At 43.8% G+C, this 19,319-nt stretch overlaps 1 protein-coding gene across 2 annotated transcripts in view; it reads left to right on the forward strand.

The window, feature by feature from the left end:
- The window catches only part of R3HCC1 (R3H domain and coiled-coil containing 1), a 224,895-nt gene that overhangs the window by 27,798 nt on the left and 177,778 nt on the right, over positions 1–19,319 (forward strand). For both annotated transcript variants that reach the window (XM_085633230.1, XM_085633229.1), the window contains exons 2-3: positions 65–205; positions 15,023–15,160. The gene's annotated coding sequence lies outside the window, so the exon portion shown is untranslated. The remainder of the gene's footprint in view (positions 1–64; positions 206–15,022; positions 15,161–19,319) is intronic.

Here is a 19,319-nt window from a genome sequence, read left to right on the forward strand (position 1 = left end):
CGGCATACAGTATATAAAGTGTTTTTACATTACTACTTTTGACAATGTATGCTTTCTTTTGCAGTGCTTGAAGTGATTCTTTGTCCACTGCCACGCTGGCGACGTCCTATTGTGATTATGTTTATCTCAATGGTTCTGAGAAGGAATTTTACAGCACAGTTACTGAGGAACTTGAGCAGTTTCTACATGAAAAGAACCAGAAAAAGTAAGACGCGTTATTAAACACACTTTTGCATGCGTGTCGGAGGGTTGTGCGTCAATACTTATTTGGAATCTTGTAGTAATGGATAAATATGAAAGATAATTTTAGTTAATGCCATCTGTGTTACTCAAGCACTGAGTCATGGTCTTACAGTTGGTTAATTTCTCTTACTTTCTGTTCCCAAGCTTAAGTCATACATGCAACAGAACAGCTGATTCTCATTCTACCAGTGGTAGCCATTGAATTGCCTACACTACAGCGTTACTGGGGTCAAACAAATGTTTGAACTAAATTTCAAATTTGTAGCTTCTGTAAGCAATATGTTTTGAATTATCTGCCTTGACAGTAACCATTTTGGTTCATTTACTCCCAAGACTATTCCCATATTGTAGTGTATTCTATTGCAGGATTTACATTACATTACACTTACTACTTCTATGTGGGGAAATGAAGCACTTGCACACATGGGCAGCAAACTTAGCCATGTAGGGTGTGTGGATGGAAGGGTGTTGTGTGTGTGTGTGCGTGTGTGTGTGTGTGTGTGTGTCCTTCAATTTATCCTTTAAAAAATATATATTTATTTGCAGTTGGCATTAGACAGAGCATTAACAAAGCTTCAAGTATCAAGATTCATGCAACGTATCCAAATATACACACATAGTACTTGCAGTTCAGCTGGAAATAATAGTACAGCCCAATTGCAGTCCCATTACAAAGCCAATAGCTCCCCAGCGTAACATTAGACACGGAGCCTTAGATATATATCTATCTCTAAAGGCCGAGTAATGCAAGGGTGATTCCTTATGTGGGGAGGGCGAGACCAGGTGGTGGCATCCTATATCAAAAGGGAAATTGGGTGTAAAGGGTTTCTCGAAGCGCACATAAAGTATTCACACTGAAGTAAATCAACAAAGCATATTATGTACGGTGCATCCAAAAAGAGATGAAACACCCTGACCTCCCAAGTTAAGTCCTAGGATTAGTATGACAATTAGTTTTTTCGGAGCACACGTAAATCAATCAAAACAAATTATTACAGAATAATACACATAAGAGGAATTAATTTCTTGTTCTTCTTCCTTTAATATTCATAGGTCTTCTCATTCTTTACTTTTCTGAGTCTTATGACTGAACCATGCCTGAGCCAACGCGTTTCGTCGATAATGGCATTAAGCCTACGACTTTTTCAAGGCTAAAAATAACATGAGAATCATATTTTAAATTAACACATGTATACAAACCGAGAAAACCCAAAACACTTACACCCAGTGCAAAGGGCTAATCAAGAGAGTTCATTGGTGACAATATAACGTATGAAATCTAGGTGAGAGTATGATATTGATGAATCAACACAATAATATCATAAACCATTCGTTAACATAATTTCCATGTAATCCATCACGTCGCAACCCTTATTATATACGTAGTCTGATTACATCTAGTGAGAGCGTCACAAATCAAAAAATCCCAAGAGTCCAATGGTGAGTATTATATGTATAAAACCCATTGTGTCAATAACACTCAGTTTTCAAGATGTAAAGTACCTGCTTAATTGCTATTTGTAATTGGATCTACAAATATCAGAGAAGGAAATTACTTAAGACAAGGCAATGGTCTTAAAGAGCTTGGTGTCTTATTTGATCAGGAAATACACACATTGTCATCTTGTATCTTACCTTAATAAAGGTAATTGAAATTCATAACGGTGAGTCCACAGGATAAAATTAAGTTTCCCCAAGTATATGTAGTTATATTCTAATTTTCTCAACAATGCTCAGTCAAATCTGTAAGAGTACGGAAATACACAAATCTGTGTTAGCCACCGGTACCACAGTGTCTCATATCAGAAATCAAAAAGTCAAAAATTAACCTAACAACATTAAATATGCATCTCAACAGTACCAGAACCTTGCATTTCGCAAGCTTATACTACCCAAAACATATAAGTGAAACACAATAATCCTTTCACACCGAACTGCATCGTACTGCGTTATACACTAATGAAAAACAACAAAGTGGTCACTTCGTATTATTATACCATTCAGTAACCAAATGTAAGTTTATGGTTATCGACTAACGTGGAGAGAAGCTACAGAATCTATTTATACAAAAAAATTAGTTTTAGTTGATGTCGGTTTCTAGTCTGGTATGTGACCCGCAGATGGCCCTGAGGATACGATTTTGCTTGGCAATACAGACCCCCTTATGACTGCCTTAAAGGCTTCCCATAATATAGAGGGGGGAGCTCACTGAGCCTGTGTTTTTCTTAAAATATTTCACAATGGTTGTCTGGATCTAAACTCTAAAAGCTGCGTCTCGTAATGCGTCCCGCGGGAGACGCCAGGCAAATGCGCATGGCGTAGCATGGGGGAGAAGCAGGACGATCTTTATAGGGGCGTGATCGGAGAGGGTGTGCGGTAGGTGCGTAACTGGTGTGGTCCACTGCTGTACATCTTTAGAAGTCAGCCAAAAATCGATTACAGACCACGCATTGTGTTGCTAGTAGAGGTATGTTTCCTCGTGCACTTCACTGTGTGTATCGCCAGATGATTATCAGTGTATGTAATGTTTTAGCCGTCTGAGGGTGGGGGTGCCGAGAGCTAGCCCGCAAGTCTTCTATGGGAATGTTGAAGTCTTCGTACTAGCATCTGGGGGCAAATTTGAGAGATTAAGTGCAAAGCTTTCAAGAAAACTCTGGGTCATCAGCGTTCGGTCCATAAATGGCATCCAGTGTTACGGGATGCCTGTAGAGTGTCTGCAAAAATTGCACAACGTCCATATTTATCACTGAAACAGTGTGATGTCTGCCATGGTAGTCCCCTCTTTAATGGGATAGTGAAACCCCCTGTCCCCCACGGCATAGTTCGAATATGTTGAGGAGTATGTTGTTCCCCTCCCTCGTGTGAGAAGGCCCGGAGTAGGGACCTTCGACAGATGAGTCTCCTGTAAGAAGTGTATGTCAGTTTTGTATCTGGTAAGATAAGCGTGCACCAGTCAAGCTTTTCGCCATTATTTAGCTAGCATATATTCCCTATCAAGCAAGACACGCTAGTAATCCTGTCTAGGAGATGGTAGGAAGAGTGCATATTTAGGCTCTCAATAATGGGACGGACAGCCTCGCAAGTACTTAGTTCAGAAGGATGATGTGCAGCAAAGGAACATTGCCTGACTTTTTGCCAAGCGTTTTTTATTAGAAACTGTAACAATCCCCCCACCCTTCTTTCCCAGACTCCAACCAACCCTCTCCCACCCTTCACCAACCCCCCAAACAGGTTGGCCGAGCTGTTGAACCTCCATGGGGTCCCATATAACCTGACAGTATGTTCAGAGATGTATCAGTCTAAACCTAACATTAGCATCAGTAAAATCTAAACAAACGGAACTGGTAGTGATATATGCATTATCAGCGGGGCCCTGCCATTCCTCCCATCGCCTGCCTTGAAGACGACTGCATGGGGTATAATAGTAGGCATCATTGTCGCTAAGCTGTGCCCTTGGCCGAGGACCACGGCGAGTCTGGCTGAGATCCGCGAGTCTTGGCCGTCTGTTTCGCAGTCTTCAGTGCCTGCTTGGTGTCTGTGAAATAATGTACCTTGCCCTCGTGGGATATTCTTAACTTTGCGGGGTATATAAGGGCATATTGCACGCCTGTCTGTTGTAGTACTTTTTGCCGGTATGAAGTCCGGGCTGGCCGCCTGCACCACTAGGGTGAAGTTAGGATAAAATTGAGTGGTGTTACTTTGATGCTGGATCTGCCCTCTCTCGTGGGCCAGCCTAAGGGCTGTATCTCGATCCCGATAGTTCAATAGGTGGGCCACGATAGGTCAGGGGGAGGCCCCCACCGGTGGCCTGGGGCCCAGCGACGTATGAGCCCTCTCCACGAGAAAGACAGGTGATCCGCTCCAAATATGTCCCGCAGTAAAGTTTTGACAAAATCCTCCTTTTTGGACATGGCTGTGGTTTGAGGTATCCCCATTATGTGGAGATTATTGCTCCTTGAGCGGGCCTCAAGGTTTTCGTTTTTGGCCTTTATCAGCTCAAGCATTTTGTCCATAGGCAGGAAGTGTTTCTTTGATTCGGGTTGAATATCATCCGATTCTGATACTCTGGTATCCAGATGGGGGCAAGTCACATGTAATGCGCATTTACAAGCTTCTTGACGTGGTCAAGGCAAAAGGTGAGGAGGTAGAGTTTAGAGTCCATTGCTTTTAGGCTTGCAATAACGTCCAGGATTATCTCCAGGAGAACCCTGTCCTGCACCCCAGTCTCCTCCATCTGCCCAGAATTGACGTCCTTATCGGAGGCTTTGTCTACTTGGGTAGATAGTCTTCTTTCAAAGGACAGTTTTGGTAGTTTCATGTTGTGCTTGTCCATGTCTCGGCTGGTGCGGCAGGACAGCCCACGGGATCCTGGTACGTCGGCACGTGTCATATGTCAGAGCAGGTATCTGCTTGGGTATAATCAATCCTATTGCCCTTGGGTAGTATCTGGAAGTTCCTTCGACACTGTCTTGTAGTGTTCAGGGCACAACTACACCTCCCAAATTCAGCCTCGTAGGAGGGGCACGAGTAGACAAAGCTTCGGGTGGATGCGGTTGGCTCTGGCTATCAATGATGGCAGGGACCGTTGGCCGGGGCAGAGAGCAGATCGCCCTGATATCATGCACTGCGCCCCCGCCTATGCGGTATATGATCATGTGTGGGCTCCGCAGCCCAGCGCCATGCTAGCTTGGCTCAGTGATAGGGCAGTATGCAACCTACCACCATCCACTAGGCCAGCATGCCCCCCAGTTCTGCCCGTGATCTGTTGCTATGCTGCACAAGGGGTTCGTATTGTCATGGACTTTTGGTCCAGACAGAATAGTCTCCACAGGGCGACAGGCCACATTCACTAGGCCAGCCAGCGGAAATATAGCCCCCTTCTCGGAGCTCATGTGTGATCAGACCGGTCCAGGCGCCATCGGAGGTCAGACTCACCTGGCCGCGAGAACAGCAATCTCCTCCGCACCACGCGGGCCTCCCCACAGTAGACACCAGCCTCCCCAGCGGTCCACCCCAAACAACGGCCTCCTCCTTCTCACCGGCGCTGAATCGGTGGTCCCCTCGGCGCCGCAGTGATGCAATATCCTCGTCCAGGCATCACCACTTTCCGTCAATCGTCCACCATTCTCAAAGCTCCTCTCTGCTCAGCTCGCAATTGAGCGGCCGCGATCTCGGCACCCGCCACGCGGGTGATCGGCCTCAAGTCCTGGGTGCTGCCCTGTGCTCCTGAAGCTCAGCGGCCAGGAGCAGACTACTTCAAAGTGCCTCAATCAGTGCCAGCAGGCTGCCTTGTACTGTACCAGTGGTATTTTCCACGTGAGTGCCCCCAGGCTTGGTGGATTACGTCAGATTCTTGTCTGAGATGGCAGAGCCCTCTAACTGAGCAGCTACTTGCTGCTCGGCGAGACCACACACCCCCTTAAATATATCCTTTGTGGAAGGTATTTCCATTTCATGCATGATGACCACCAAGGTGCGGTTACCATGTTGTTATGGGACAGAGCGCTCAGCAATTAAGGTGGATAAAGAGGTGTGAGAGATCAACACAGTTTATGGTATTTGTGATGATTATATCTGCATTGATGTACCAATTTAGTAAATGTATCCTTTTCTCAAAGCTAATTCGCATACTGTCTTAAAACTGGCCAAATCTCACTCTTTCTCAAGAAACCCTTCCGAGGATGTGAGTGATCTTAATAACTTCCTAGGGAAAGCATTTGATGGTTGTATTTCTTCCCCACTATATTAAGATATCATGGATTACTATTTTTGGATAATTATTAGTCCGGTTCAGTCAGGGTTTTATCACTAAGACTGCTCTTCTACAGGCTGCTGCTGATGAATTTCACTTCTTTTCCCAGGAAATTCTTGACTATTTGCATCCATGCACTTATCTGTTACCTTGTATAGTGTCAATTACACCCATCTGTTCAACATCATGAATGATCCAAAAAGCTATTAAACAAGGGCCCGACCAGCTTCCACACTGTCTTATACACTGTTCAGTCTTTATATGAAACTTGTTTTTCATGTAGAAGTTTGAACTTTCCACAGCCATGCTGTTTTTTGCAAAGGTGCAGGCGCAGAAGTCTGTAGACCATCTGTCTCCATACTTTGACGTTTAGTCGGCAAAGTCGGAGTTCTTCGCACTGGTCCAAGAAATTCTCCAGCAGACAATGACTCTTCAACTCGACCTGGGCTTTACCATTAACCTCAAAGTCTCGTCCACAACATAGACGAAGACCTCTTTTTCGAGTGGTACACGACACAGCTTTTATGAAGCCTTGTGCCCTCCTCAGAGGAGTGTGAATATTCAGACGATGATTCTTATATTTCTGACTCCAGCACATGTTGCGGTCCTGCACATTTAGCCCTGTCTGGCCTCATGACCACGTGATTCCTGTTCGTTTCTAATCGCAAATGCCAAATGAGATTGCTCCAGTGGTGTCTGAGGAGACAGTAGGTGCAGTTTTGGGGATACCTCTGGGCCCAGGTGCAGATCTTCAGGCTCTTAACTGGTTGATGACCCCCCCCCCCCGTCCAACATCTGAGGGATTTCCTATACTCTCCCTTTGCCCGTAGGCTCTGGCTACTGTGTGTTCCCATTGGGCTTAGGTGCCATGATGGTAACTGAGTCTTTGGTACATGTTGGAGTCCTAAATTTGCCTACTAATAAATGTGCTCAAGCTGTGGATGGCCAGTCTTGCTCTGATTGCCTTTCTCCCTTCCATCTGGGAGTGCAACGTCTGAATTCCGTAGGACAACACCCCCACTGTTCATTATAACTAGGCTATCTGGTTTTAACTGATAAAACCCCACCGAAAGGAAAATAGCCATCACCAGTGTAAACATATAAACACTGAAAAAACACCTTTGCAACCACAAACTAAAGGCCATTCAAAGAAAGGAAAAGATGAGTGAAAGAGTCCTTTTTATTTTCTTCCTGAAGGGGCCCATACAATGTAACTTTGTTATACAAGGTAGCATCAAGAAAGACATGGCTAACATTATTTTGCTTGAGTTTTGTTGTTTAGGGATGTTACTAAAAAATTGTCTCTTCTTCCTTCTGCTTTTTTCAGTTTCGTGGTTTTTGGTCTAAAGATGCAGTGTTAGATGCATGTTTTAGGTCTTATTTAGTTATTTTATAAACTGTAGAGAATCGGGAATTATCAAAATCTTATTTGAGATTTTGGCTACATTTGATTTCACTGATAGGTAAAATGGTTGGTTTCACAAGAATATTTCCTAATATGTATCATCACATTTACCCACACACAGAAAAGGGGTGAAATCTTTTGATACATCAGCCCCCTTTTCTAGCGAGTCAGTATTGATTGTACGTGAATTGCCAAACACCCCAGGCTTTAAACATTCAATGTACGATGTAGCGACAGGTATCTGTGAAAAGAATGTTGTCACCAAGCATCTGAGATAGTGGTGAAAACATGACACCAGACGTTTGGGAAACATGGAACACAGTGTCACTCGGAAGGCTGCTGAAAAAAGTTCCTACCAAGTTCAATAAAGATTGGAGTGATATTGTTTGTATTTGCAGTAATTCAGCTATGTATATGAAATGGTTGTATGATGGCCTGTCAAAATCAATACCTGAGCTGAAGTGCTTCCCTGAAAGAGATCCTTGTCACTTGCGAGATGGTATGCTGTATATCTTCAGAGATAATGAAGAATGCTATTGACTTTGTAGTCCATTCTGGTGCAGTAAAAATGTATTTGGACCTCATATACCCTGTGCACACGCTATCCATACACATGCACTATCAGGGCAGAAGGCAAGCAATAATTAAAATTAAATTAAAATTCCATAAACACCTGAAAAACACTGTTTCTGTTGTTTTTAATGGCGCGAAAATCTGTGACCACTGATAACCACTGTTTTTTAAGGTATTGAAAAAACTGAAAAAAAAAACACCAGAATTGACCAAAAATAGAAACTGAAAACAGGAAAGCCTAATTATAACTATGCACAGCGTGCAGTGGGATCAAGGACCCTATGTGGGGAAGTGATTTGTCTGTGGAAGTGGATGTAGCAGTGGGGAATGTTCTCTGTATCGGTTCACGTAGTAGGCTCCCTCAGTCTACGAGCAGATGCTCCTTGTCACCTAATTGTAGGATCACAAATGGAATCTACACCCCCAAGTGACGAAGAAGATCTTCTCCAGATTGAGGTTTTAATTTGTGTTTCTCTTGGCCACAATCTAGAGCAGGAAGTGGCTTTCTTTTGTGCCCCACACTTCCCTGTGAATGGTTCCCAGAGGAATGCCTCCAAGTGAACTGGTCCAAGTGTCTGGTCTATGCATTTCTGTTGATCCTGTTTCTGTATAGTACTGAGATAGGTTTGGGAATGTCAAGCACAGCTGATACTGATTGCGCCAGACTATGCGAGGAAGATCTGTTGCATGTTCTGTTGGTAGTGAGCACTTGAAAGCCATTTCTCCCATGTGCAGAGTGCACTGCTGCCACATCCAGATAATCAGGCCATTTATCCTGCAGGACCAGTTATTCTTTGTACCTTCCTCATGTGGTCGCATGTGTCATGTTAGCGACGAGGATGCCTGCTATTAAATCCATCTGTGTGGTCCTCAGGGCTGGGTTTGTTCATTGGTGTGAGATAGAAGGCATCAACCCTCTTAAATCTTCCATTTCCAACATTCTGAGATTTGCATTGCCCCTTACTGAACAGAACCTGGCTTTGGCTACAGGGAAGGGCTATCTAGCAACCCTCTCTGATGTCATGTGTCTTCCTGATCAAGCTTCCCAGTTTAGATCGCCGCTAGTGCTGCATTTTTTGTGAATGGTTAGCTTTACTTGTTCCCTCCCACTCTGTTTATTGTTCCCCGGTGGGATTTAAAACTGGTTTCGACTTTCTTTTTATTCTCTCCTTTCCGGACAATTCACACTTACCTGATTTGACTACATACTCCAAAAACACAGTTCTCTTGGTGGCAATTACTTCTACTCGCAGTGTCTGAAAACTTAATTCCTTCTCGGTTCTTCTGCCTTTTACAGTTTTCTACTTGGGTGTTTTTTTTGGGCCTTGCCTGAGCAGTTACCGATGGCACCATTTCATTCTACGTCACCCTCTGTTCTGTATCAATATATGCAATGCACCAGTCTAGAAATACCCTGTGACTGGTATTTGTGCCCATTCCACTGGTGCCATAGCCATATCCATGGCTCTTACATTAAGTGCCTCAGTTGCCGACATCTGCTGGGAAGCTACGTGGTGGTCTCTGCTTACTTTTGCTAAGCACTGCTGCCTCATGTCTCAGGCACATAGTGGCGGCTACTTTGCCTGAGCTGTTTTGCATGGTTTCCTTGATAAACTGACAATGTTCAATCCTACCTTTCAGAGAAAGTGTTGTCTTGTGCCTCCATTATAAGCTGAGGAATCTGCAGAAAGATGTAGCCATAAAAAGAAGAAGTTACTTCTCTTCAGTAGTTATATTTCTGTTGGATATTTAATCTTGTTGCAGATTCCTCATCTCTCTTCCACCCCCCTCCCTGGAGTATTTAGTAATGTGATTAATAAGATCTCAAGGTAAGCAGAAATATTGTTTGCTGTATTTCTTGCTGTTGTGGCTTATTGATTTCCTCTACATAAGGCTTGATAATGCGAGGAGTGAATATCAGGCATGATTGCAGCATCCTGACTGTTGTCTAATAAACTCTTGTGACGTCAAACCCGCCGGTGAAATGTTGGGATCTATGTGGTGGATGGGCAAAAAAGTTTTCAAGACCAGTCTGAAGCCTGGAAGGAATTCATAAGGTGAGTTATCCACAGGAAGAGCCCGTATCCACCAGAAATAGTTACTGAACATAAGTAACTGTTCGGAGCATATGAGCTGTAGATCATATGCTTTAGGATAGATCGCCAGCTGATGTTGGGCCCGGATGTTTGCACTTTGTTTTTCTTCGAAGACGTTTTTGTAGTCACAAGGTAGGTGACTCCTCCTTCTGGTGATAGTGTGCATGGGCATCAACTCCACCCGTAGATTGTTTCTTTCCGCCATCAGGTTCGGATGTGTATTGCTGCACTCCGATTTGGTGTTGTTTTCTAACCCCTTCGGCGCGCAATCCTCTAATCTCGACGGTATTGTCTTATGATCGCTGTTTCCCATTTGACGCGCATCATGTAAACTGTGAAAACCTTAGATCGGGAACTTCGAGGTGGGCTGTCGGGCCTACCCGTGCCGACCACACCAGCAGTCGATGGAACGGACTCCATTCAGGCTATGTCCCGGGTGTCGTGTTAAGTTTCCACGCACCGACTTGCATGAGGTCTGTAACCTGTGCTTATCCTCTAAACGCAAAGAGAAATCCTGCAAAGCGTGTCGATCATTCAGATCGAAGAAGACCATTCGTGATCGTCTGTCTCAACGCCGCGAGATGCAACGCGGCAGCGGCTCCGTACCGGACATCTTCGGCGAAGACTTAGAATTCCATCCTCCTGCCGAAGAAGAACCGGTCTCCGTGTCCGAAGCCGACTCTGACATGGAGGAAGACCTGAATGTCACTCTGTGTCAGCGTACCGTGAGTACAGATCCCCATGTGCCCACTCAACCAAAACCTAATGCTCCGGTATCACCCTCGCCCCCGCGCTCCGGTATCACCTTCGCCCCCGAGCTCGGGTCGACACCGAGGAAAAAGTTTCAGATGCCCCGCCTTCCAGCCCGGCTATGAAACCTAAACACAAGCCCTCCGGCCCCATTCCGGTGTCGAACCGACCCCTTCAGCACCGAAACATAAGGACAAACGTGCCACTTCGCACAACATCGGCACCCAGATACCCAGTGTGCTTCGCATGATGAATAAGGAACCAAGTGCCCTAGTTCTCGCAGCTCCAGTTTGCGTGAAGCAGTATCAATACAAGAATCTGCATCAGCTGTCTATGGAGCCTTGTCCATTCATCTAGTGCCAATTGTAAGATGCCCCCCCATTAACATGACCGTCTCATACAATGTCACTGCAGTAGCTTCAATGTGCAATCACGTGATTCATAGTTTAGGTGAATGGCAATTGGACTACTTCTTGCAGTGGGAATTTGTCAGTCTCTGCGTTTAAGATGTCGCTGGTCATAAACATGCTGGATGTTAGACCTGGCATCTTTTGGTGTGGTTTCCCCTGACTTTTTGCCTTCTGACCTCCTGTTTTGACTGTGTGCTGAACTTCTTTTTTGCTGGCTTTAAGACGCTGTGCACTTTTTCACTGCTCACTAGTTCGGAAGTGCATGTGCCCTGTGTCTAAAATGAAATGGCATTTGGATTCTCCATGATTCCCATATTTGATTTACTTAAGTCTCTAGTACAATGCACTACATGTGCCCAGGGGGGACTGTGAATCATAGGGTACTAGTGGGGCTGCGGCACTGATTGTGCCACCCACATGAGTTGCACTTTAAACATGTCTCCAGCCTGCGACTGGAGACCTTAGGTGTGCAGTTTTAAACTGCCATTTCAACCTGACAAGTGAACCTACTTGTCAGGTTTAATCATTACTTTTTTATGACACATAGGTCACCCCTAGAGCAGGCCCACAGCCCATGGGCAGGGTGCAGTGTACCTAAAAGGCAGGACATATACCTTTCAGTTTAACATGTTCTGGTAGTGAAAAACCCTTAAATTAATATTTCAAGGACTATCTCTTCCAGAGGGTAACATTGAAGCTGCCTTGTAACCTTTTACAAGCTTAACTTTCAATTGAAAAACAACCGGAAAATTAAGTTTGGTGTCTCTGGACTCACAATTTAAGAATGCATCTCTTAGTAAGATGGCATGTTCTTTCTTAAACCCTTCAGTGCCTTCTGCCTGTCTTTGGAATACATGTCTGTGTTGGGTGACAACAGGGCTTTGTGTATTCCCTCTAGATAGTCTCGCACAAAGGAAGTTGAGGTGTAGCACTCACATCCTGATAGCCCATCACCCGACAGATGGGTCTTCCTGAGCTAGAGTGAGAGGCAGGAGCAGAAACTTTCCCCTGAATGGGATGGTGCCTGTCCCCACACAAAGAGCTGTATACCAGTCTGTAGTGAGTCTGAAGCCAGGGCAGGGTCTTTTGCACTACAAAGACCTTTCTTTGAAGTCTCCCTACTTTAAAGGCTAAAATGGGTGTAAGTTCTGGACCTCTGAGACCATGTACTCAGAACTCTTCTAGAACGGAGTTCATTCTATCCGGAAGAAGAGTTGTTGTGCTGCCAGGAGGGACTGCCACTTTGCTGGTTGCTTCGCTGTGTTGGCCTGCTACCTGCTTCTCCTTTCCTGTGAATGAGAGCACTTGACTGGACTCTCTCCACCCTGCAACTCTAAAGCTTCGCCAAGGCTTTATTGGTTTGCATCCTGTTTTCTGAAGCCTCTGGGATATCAAAGGCTTCCCCTGCATCTTGCTACTAGCACCTGGGCTTCTCTGCTGTGAGTCCTACTCCGCCAAGTGGTGCCAAAACCAGTCTGGGGCCCTTGGAAGTGAGTGTTTGGTGCTGCAACGCATCAAGGATGTTGCACCAATTGAAACGGATTCATTTCCCTACGACATTGATGCATTTCCCTGCCTGCACCGAAACCGCAGACACAGTCTGCGCGACACATCGCCCACAATCTTTAATGCAGGGCTGACTTTGCTGATGCAGCGCCTCCGCATCACCCTGTGCTGCACGCATTACCGATGAGCCCAATGCACATCGTTTCTTGACATTGACGCATCCATGATGTTGCCTGGCTTCAGAAATGACGCATCCCCTCCTTTGCACGCATAGTCTACGATCTTCGGGCACATCCAAGGTACTGTCAGAGGGTCTGTGTGACTCCTAAATCCGGCCCACACTTTGTGAGGGGGGGGGGAGGGTCCCCCCCTAGTTTGGTGAGGCTGATTTTAATGTGATGTACTTTAAAATCCGTTGGACACAAGGGACTTTGTAAATGTTTCTACAGACCAATGTGATCCAGGGTCGTCCAAAAAATAAACGTCTGCCTGAGATGGATGTACCGTTTACTGGCCTTGTTATGTCTTGTTTTTGAACCTCCTACATGTTTTCGGAGGGCACACGTTTGCCTCCTCCAGATGAGGAATATCTTGCTCATAGAGAAAAAGTGCTTTACCTTTCCCTTGCTCCCTCTTCTTTTAGATCTAGGCTTTGCCCATTTTGACCTCCTCCAAAGAAAATGGTCCTTGTGGATGCCAGTAAGTCCTACACCAGAGCACAATACAATAATTAGTTGCTAAGATTCTGCTGTTGATCCTTGGCAAATAACAACTTGCTTTTGGGCAATGGTCTGTCCTTTTCAAGAGACCATGTTGAAAAAGGGTAGTGGAAATCCAGATGTATGCCTGTGATGTCTTCCTCAGCCATTGGTACCCAGATAAATAAGTATGATTAATTAGATCTTCCTCCCATGCTGAGGAAGTTGTCAAATGACATCTGATGGGCACTATGCAGTGTTGCTGTATTTGACTCTAGTCCTTACCAGTTTGAAACACAAACTCTTCAAAATAATTGCTTCATGTATTGTAGCACCTATCATAGACAATGTATTAGACCTGATACTTTCTAAAAAGGTTGTTAGTAAGCATTAAGCCCTGTTCACTCTTGAATCTGACACAGTGTTCCATCGGGACATGGTGTATTTGAGGTTTCATCCCATCCAGTGAAACGTGACATTGTTCAGGACACATCCCACCTTTATTCCTATTGTGTGGACTGTATTCAACCTGATCAAGGACTTTTTCATCATGCTTTCTTGTCTGATTAAATAATGCACCCATCATCAACATTGTGCACCTTACAGTTCTACATACATACCTCTAAACAGTCTCTGCTTCCACGTATCTACACTTCGTGACTTTTTGAAGTAATGTTGCCTGACCAGGTAGATCACTTCCTGCAACCTATGCTACTTTACTGTGCAAGACCATTGTTTGTACTAGCATACTGCAACAGAGTGCAGGAACTTAAAATAGCATTACGCCACACTCATTCTGCCAGCAGGACACTCTTGATGATTTCTCTAGGTACTGCTAAATTTGGCGTAGAGTGAACCTCCAGGCCAAATTTAGCAGTACCTGGAGAAATCATCCAGTGTTCACCCTATTTGGATAGACCTAATCTGCCTGTTACTGCTTTTTTTGTTCCTTCCTTTATGTTCTCTGCTATTAAGTCTACGAACACTTGGAGAATAAGTGTAGAGCCAGACTGCTGGAGTATAAAGAAGTTAAATTTTTATGATGCTTTGTCGATAGGCTGTTTCCTGTTATCAACACACTCCTGCTGATCCCTCAAGAATTGGCCAAAATCAGACACCCATTTACTTATTTTTAGTAGAGTGCGTTGATGAGGCTCTGTGTTGTTAGTTGGCGCGGTGGGGTGGGGATGTAATGTGCAGTGCATGCATGTGAAGTGCACCAACATTCTTAAAAATGGACACTAAAAGCTCTGCTGTATTGCAGTTTCTGGCCCCTCCTGTGGGTTCTGTGACACCGATAGGTTGATAATAGGAGAGAGCCTTAGGAGTAATGGTATCTTTAAAAGAAACTTTGGTTCCATCTCCCATTACCCATCGTCTTGGTCTCTAAAAGTTTGAAAAAGAGCTGCCTAACAAATAAGGTGAAGAGTTGCAGGCGAGTAATTTTTGCTTTTCACACTACTTTTCAGTCTTCCCCCATACAACTTGTTTCTCCCCAACCATTTCACAAGTGTGAAGTTGAATAGTTAAAATAATAAATGCATGTGATTACACTAATGCTTCTAAATTTGCATCCCCTTCTGTTTCAGAGTGCTGTTGTTTCCACCTCTTCCAAACCGTTTGAGGTTTTTAACCCACCGAATCACAGAAAACTTTGGTGGGCTGAGCAGTTTTTCTGTTGGGGAAAGACTAACTAGGAGGACTGTTGTGTGCCATGTAGACATCAGGTAATCCTAATGCTGAAAAAAGAAAAAATGCAAGATCAGCCATTATCAAGAGAATGTAGGTTTTGTGAATAGTAATAACTTTGTTTTCTTGAGAGTTCCTGGTATTTCTCTGTTTCGTTTTTAAGTACTGCCTTTTCAGTGCTAAGATGTTTTAGGCAAACTTGTCTTACACATGATCACAAGACTGAAATCTGATGCCTGAAAGAGAGACTTGTTTCTAAGTCCCTTGACGTTTTGCATTTTTAATTATACATTACTGCTTGTAAATTAGTGGACTGTATGAATGCCCTTGAAGTTAGCATGTAGCTGTACACCGATCTCTTGCTACATACTTCACGAAATTACATCTCCCTCATTGCCCGATGCTTCTTGTTTGCCCCTTAGTGCTCCTCGACCCTTGGCCCTCTTCACTTCACTTTCCAGGATTTCCAAGTTGACAAGTACAGCTATGTTGATGTCACAGGCCCACTTGTTAGTTAAGAAACCACTTTCTATTGAACCTTTCTTGCTTAAAACACATATGCGTTCAACCACATGAGAGGCTAAGTTTTAAATTCTAATGCCCACTTGCCACACTGGCACTTCAGAGCAAAAGACAAAATGACCAAGAAGTGAAATAGTGGTTAGGCCTCCTTAGTTTCTTGAAGGGTAAGGACAGGGTTGTGTAGTCATCAGTCAGAGCTTACTTTGCTAAGTGGCACTTCACTGCTCCCCCACGATAGAATAAAAGGCAATTGAATATAATAGCCATTCTATTAAAAAGCATTCGTAAAGTCAGATGGCCGCACTTGGGTATCAAGAGCTTCTATTGGGAATTTCTTGAGGTAATAAGTTTAACAAAGTAGTATATACATTAGAATCTACACTTTTTTGTTGCATATACAACTTTTGTTTGAGTGCCAGTCGTAAGTGAGAAGCAGAAGCAATTCACAATCCGTATTGATGTTTAGAGGCAGGCAGCTGAATGCTGTCCTACAGCACTTGTGTTGCCAAATTTTAATTTTTTGGAAAATTATTTTTATTGGTTGTTGGTTGACATCTAGCCCAATACAATGGGCTACATATGACATCGAATCAGGATAATACGGTTGCATCCCAACCAATCAAAAGTGTAACAGTAACGATAAAAATCAAATGTACTTGCTTTGCCAAATTAAATAATTTCTCCGTTTTATGTCCTCAAATCTAAAATCCCAAGGCACGGAGGTAAGGGAAGTTAACGCAAAAATCAGAGTGCAGAAAAGCTCGTATGATAAGCCATGCTGAAAATATGTGCTGACCATAACAAAAACAAAAAAAACTAAAGCCTATATACAAATGGGACTGAGTGGAGTTGTGGAGCTGAGTGCTGACAAAGAAAAGAATGTAAGCACAGCAACCACTGGCTGGGAGTGGGCCTCAGGGTGCTGTAATCAAAAGAAGCTGCAGCAGAGAATGAGTCGACAATGGAGAAAACCATGATAAAGAAAGTAAGTACACAGGATACTTGTCAGGGGCGTGGAAACACAATGTAAATGAAACTACAGAGGCTAACCACTACAAAGGTAACATTTTTTTTATGTAGTCCGAACTTGGTTCCTGGGCACTAGAGCTTTTTTTTGGAAAATCAAACTAGTTACACATTCTTAGCCAAGGAGTAATTAAGCAAGTTGCCCAGGATCGCAGGATGTTGAGCTGAAGCTGGGATTTCTTTCCAGTTCCCCATTTCCAAAGATGGCCGCTCCTGCCGCTAGGCCACATTTCCTCCCATGATCTTGTAAAACAACCCTCATTTTGATGCTAAAGAAATGAAACGTATTACTACGGTTAAAATGCTTTAGTGATTTCTCAGTACATTCGTTTGCTTTAATTTTGCTTCATTATAAAGTCATCCAAATAAGAAACCTTTCATTTTTCCTTTTGAAATGCATACCGTTTTCCTTTAAGGAAAACGGATTGCATTAAAAAATATAATTTAAAAAATGTTGCTTTATTTAAAAGCAAACACAGACATGGTGGTCTGCTGTCCCTGTGTTGTTGCATATTCCCAGTGGGTCGCGAATTGTGACTTGCCTCATGAATATTAATGAGCCACGTCATTTGCGACCCTATTGGGAATCGCTAAATGTGTCTGAGATACATTAGTACATTTAATTTTGAGACTCGAAAATTGCAAGCTGCTAAAATTCCCTATTTGTAAGTTGCAAAATGAGATGGTCGCACATCTGGCCTTTAGTCTTTAACTTTGATGGAGTGGCAATTGGCATGTTACACAGGTGCTGCATGTTTGTATTAACAACATTTGTCTCAAATCCAATTTGGACAAAAGGCTTGCGATATGTATGATAAAAAGGCTTGCAATGTATATGCAATGTATATGATGATAACGCTTTACTATGATGTCACGTATTCTGCGTGGTAAATAATACATGCTGATTAGTGATGCATGCTTCCCACCACATATTGATTGAATTTAATATATGGTGATTCTGTTCACTATTTTTTATGTGATTTTTGCTACAAATAGTTTTGTCCACAAATGTGTGTTTATGTTCTAAAAATTGCTAGTTCTGTTTTTTTTTTCGATCCGGGACAGTTGTGGGGCAGACATCCATTGATGAAACACGTGTTGGCTGGCTGCGGGCACTGGGCCAATAAAGAGCAAACTTAATAATATATTGATTTCGTCTAATACTTTAAACATACATTGTCATATTGTTTGCACGTGCTTGGAGGCTTTCTTCATTGTCTTGTAACCCACTAGGGTTTGTTCGTGGACACAGGGTTGACATTCTTCCTCCTTAAGCACCGTTGATACTAATCTGTGTTAATATATTTGTGTACTCTGAATAAGCGCAATTTTTCTCGATCACCCCCAGTCCAGCAAAGTTTGCAGCAGTGTACCAGATTGGCCACAGCCGCTGGGGCTTTTGCCATCTTTTCTTCCTATATGAAAAAGCTCTTCAAGTGGAAGGAGTCCCATATGTCTCCCAGGTTGGATATTCCCTGCATGTCCCATTGCCTTTAGCCCTCAAGCTTTAAATCTGTCAATATATCTGACTTGGGGGTGTTTCCACTGACGCCTCACCCTCCCGCTCCTGCTGTTGCGTAGCCCTTTTCCACATTTTCAAAACCGATTCTGTTGGATTAGTCCTTTGGATTGGGCGGGTGGTGCTGTTATCAGCATGGAAGGCTACCCTGGCCCATTACATGCCTGTCTGTCATCAATGCAGGCTCCTGCTGGGAGGTAAAAACGTATTTGTTTAAAAGGGGGAGATTTTAACTGTAAATTTGAACTATCGAGTACAGATAGCCTTGCGCGAACGGCAGGCGAGGATTCTAGCTGGTCTATACAAGAGCTGGAAATACCCCCTATCAAGAAATGGTCTCCCTTAGCAGTCAAAATTAATGCCCTTACTTTAAACCAGGGGCTCCGTGCTTGTAATGAGGCAGATAATCGCACGTTCGACCGGATGAATCACACCAGCTTAATTGATTACATAATGTTGGACGTTAACCTTTGGCCATTTAGTGTGGATATGGCAGTCATACCACGATTGGACAGCGACCACAATGCCCTGAATTTCAGGCTAAGTCTGTAGTTTAGTGCACATCATAACTTCTCAGGGGAGCCCTTCAATAGAAGACTGAGAGTTGCTAGCAATAACCGTAGAGTCAAATGGAGTACAATAGTACATTCCTAAGAGACTATCATTCGGGGAGATAATTGAAATCCACCCACGGATGTATACGAATCTGAAAAGCTTATTTCCATTCGAAACAGGGCGTTTAGAGGGAAGAAAGTTCGTCAAATCTTGGTATAACAAAGCGTGTCTGGAATCTAAGCCTGCTCTGATCATTTCGGTCAGACAGAATGATAGACTACTGATCCATGCCACCAGGCGGTGCAATAAGCTTGTGTTATCGAGGGCCAAAAAAGAATGGGAACAGGGAATTTGGAAGGCTCTCCTAGACGCTGCCAAAATGAAAGATCAACATTCCTCTTGGCACGTGGTAGCAGCATGAAGCAGGGATGGATAAAGCATCATAAAAAATGCAGCTAAAGACTGGATTGCACACTTATCTAGTTTATACATGCAGAACGAAGATCAGAAGGACAATACGGGTAGACAACTAGGGGTTGGGGATAACCGCCAGCCGCTCGGTGTACAAGGTGTAC

This window comes from Triturus cristatus, chromosome 11, assembly GCF_964204655.1.
Source record: "Triturus cristatus chromosome 11, aTriCri1.1, whole genome shotgun sequence".
Classification (NCBI taxonomy): domain Eukaryota; kingdom Metazoa; phylum Chordata; class Amphibia; order Caudata; family Salamandridae; genus Triturus; species Triturus cristatus.